Genomic DNA, 3,664 nt, shown 5'->3' with positions numbered 1-3,664 from the left:
AAGACTGTTTTGCTTTCTTATTATTCATGTGTTCACTGGAGTAGCACTATTAATTTCCTTCAAGAACTGAACCTTTCCTTTACATTTACAACTTGGCTATCTGGCACAAGAGGCCTAACTTTCAGTCTATTTCAGCTTTTGACATGCCTTTCTCAATCAGTTCAATCATTTCTAGCTCTTGATTTAAAGTGAGAGACATTTGGCTCTTCCTTTCACTTGAACACTTAGAGGCCATTGTAGGGTTAGTAATTGGACTAATTCCAATATTGTTCCCTGTGTCTCAGGGAACAGCCTGTTTATAGAGCAGTCAGAACACACACATTTATTGGGGTCCCTCAGTGGCTCAGTTGGTCAGTTGTCTGACTCTTGATCTAAGCTCAAGTCTTGATCTCAGGGTCACAAGTTGAAGCCCCGAATTGGGCTCCACACTGGGTGTGGAGCCTACTTAAAAAAAAAAAACAACACATGGGACACCTGGGTGGCTCAGTCAGTTAAGCGTCTGCCTTCAGCTCAGGTCATGATCCCAGGGTCCTGGGATCGAGTCCTACATCGGGCTCCCTGCTCAGCGGGGAGCCTGCTTCTCCCTCTGCCTGCTGCTCCCCCTTGTGCTCTCTCTCTCTGACAAATAAAAATCTTAAAACACACACATACACGCACACACACGCACGCACGCATTTATTAATCAATTTCACCCTCTTATATAGGGGTGGTTTGTGTTGCCCAAAACAATTACAATAATAACATCAAAGATCACTGATCACAGACCACTGTAACAAATATAATAATGAAAAGATTTGAAGTATTGTGAGAATTACCAAAATGTGACACAGAGACAAGAAGTAAACAAATGTTGGTGGGAAAACGGTGCATACAGACTTGCTTGATACAGTGTTGCCATAAACTTTCAATTTGTAAAAATGCAATATCTGCAAAGGACAATAAAGCCAAGCTCAATAAAATGATGCATGCCTGTATGTCAAAAATAAAACGCTTGGTTTTGTCTCTGAAACCTTTCCTCCTTATCTTCCCTTTTGCTGGAAATGACACCACCATCCACATAACTGGGTACATTGATCATAATTTCTTCCTTTCCCTTACCACCACCTAAATCCAATCCATTCCTAAATCCTGTTGACTCTCCAAAATATATCTTGAATCTGTCCACTTCTTTCACTGCAACATTTTAATCATCATCTCTCACCTGGATGAGTGCAATAGCTTCCTCACCAGTCTCTGTGCCTTTATGCTGGCCGCCTATAGTCTATTTTCCTTGTAGCAGCCAGACAAAGCTTAAAAATACAAATCTGTCACTTGTCTGCTTAAAAACTACCAATGGGTTCTTCCCCGTTATACTACATACATTGTACTTTGAAAAAAAATCCACGTCCGTATCAGGGTCATCTGGCCCCAGACAATCCCTGCTGACCTCTCTCCTCGTCTCTGTCCTGCTAAGCTCCGGCTATAGTGGCTTCTTCATTCTTGTACATGCCTAGCTGTATTCTACCTCAAGATCTTCACCTTTCCCTCTGCCCAGAACTTTCTTGGCTAAGTCGTATGGCTAAGTTCTTCTTGACCTTCACGTCTTGGCACCTCCTCAGAAAATTATTCCCTGATCTTCTCTACCCAGGTGACTCCCCTTAGCTTCTCTCCCCTAACCTAACATTGTTCTCTATCCTTGTGGTACGTCTCATCGTGTGTAGTCCTTGCTGTTCGACTGAATACTGAATAAAGATCTGTTGAAAGAATGGATTAATTCACCCTGCACTGGGTAAAGAGGATACAGAAATGACTTAGATATGGTCCTTATATTCCATAATGCCATAGTCTGATGTATGAAAAATGTGTAAATAGGCAATTAGAAAGCTGGTAAGTAATACATTGGAGATCAGAACTGGAACACAGAGAGACTCATACCCCAGTGTGGGGTTATGGATGTGAGTAGAAGGGATGCTGTATTTACATCCAAGGCAGCAGCATCTCCCTAATAAGAAACACAGTTGGGGCACCTGGATGGCACAGTTGGTTGAGCATCTGCCTTCAACTCAGGGTCCTGGGATGAAGCCCCACATCGGGCTCCCTGCTCAGCAGAGAGTCTGCTTCTCCCTCTCCCTCTGCCCCCACCCCCACTCGTGCTCCCTCTCTCGCTCGCTTGCTCTACTCTCTCTCAAATAAATAAATAAATAAATAAATAAATAAAATATTAAAAAAAGAAAGTTTTTTTTCTTCTGATAATGAACATTTACCTAGCGTACCAAATTCCATATACTGTTTTTACTGTTTCTTGTTTATTTTGTTTGTGTTTAATATGCCCAAAGTAATACAGCTTCTAAGTGATTGAGCTGGGATTCAAAGCCACACAGTCTAGCTCCCAAACCTAAATCCTTTTTTTTAAAATGATTTGAGGTGAAATTCACATAATATAAAATCTACCATTTTGAAGTGAACAATTCAGTGGCAGTTAGTACAGTCACAATGTTATGCAACCACTACCTCTGTCTAGTACCAAAATATTTCCATCATTCCAAAGTAAAACCCCTTACTTATTAAGTAGTTTCCCCCCATTACCCTCCATGTACTGTTTTTGATCCTCATAATGATCCAGTTGTACAACTGAGGAAGGTGAGGCTCTGAGTTCGGTGATAAATCCAAGGTCACACAGCTAGTAAATGTGGAACAGTAAATTTGAACCTTAGTTTTCTGACCCCAGAGCCTAAACCTTTGATTAACACACATCTTTGGGCAAACCCCCAAGAAGGGGGCTGGATTTGGGTTTCGGAGGTAAATTTTGTTGGGGCAGGGATGTAGAAACCATAAGTGCATCCTCAATTGTAAAAAATGCACATTGAAGTAAAACTGCAATTAGTACTGTATAGGTGGTTGGCAGAACAAAAAATAATCTAAGGCCAAGAGCAGCTATAGGGCAGGGACTTGGAAAGGTCAGCACTGCAGGAAATTTGCCAAAGTCTAAGAACGAGAAGTTCACAATTCCTTGGGCGGCCGCTATGTGCCAAGCTGAGAGCCGAAGAGAGGCAGAGTATTCAGGAGGATGTGGCTTGCCTGGGGGTGAGGGTGGGGGCAGGGTCAGCCAGGAAACCTCAGGTGGTTGTTTGTAAGAAAAGCTGGGGGTGCAACTGGGGAACACAAAGTAGGAAATAGGCCTCAGGCCAAATGTATGCCACCTTGCGGGAGGCCATCAGACCAGGACACTGAGGGCTGGAGGGCCTCGCGTTAGTATTGTTCTACATCGTCCTGGAGGGGCTGTCATCAGTCTAAGCCCTCTTCCTCAACATATGGGTCCCTCTCTGGGGCTTCCCCCTTCCTCTCTGGAGGTCAACAATCCTCGAGTTTCCCCTCTTTGTAGGGATCTCTGACAGAGGGCGCCCCTCTTAGGTTGTCTCTCATGGTTTCCTCTTCTCCCTCCCTGTGATGGTGGTGTTCTCTCACAAGCCCCCCACCTTTTTCAGGTTCGGGATCTTGCCCGAGTTGTAGTTTAACAACGCGCAGCTCTCCGCCCAACCGCGCCCCTCCGGCTCCCAGAGGGCAGCTCCATGGAAACCAAAACATCACAACTCCGCGGAGGTATCGCGAGAGGTGCGGTTGCGACCGCGGCCGAGGAGAGGCGGAGCGAGGGCGGGAACAAAGAGCGAAGTGGGAGGGGTCTGGG

This window comes from Callorhinus ursinus, unplaced genomic scaffold, assembly GCF_003265705.2.
Source record: "Callorhinus ursinus isolate GAN/ISIS: 27379988/994484 unplaced genomic scaffold, GSC_fseal_2.0 scaffold18, whole genome shotgun sequence".
In the NCBI taxonomy this organism is placed as follows: domain Eukaryota; kingdom Metazoa; phylum Chordata; class Mammalia; order Carnivora; family Otariidae; genus Callorhinus; species Callorhinus ursinus.
This window is presented reverse-complemented; position numbering follows the sequence as displayed.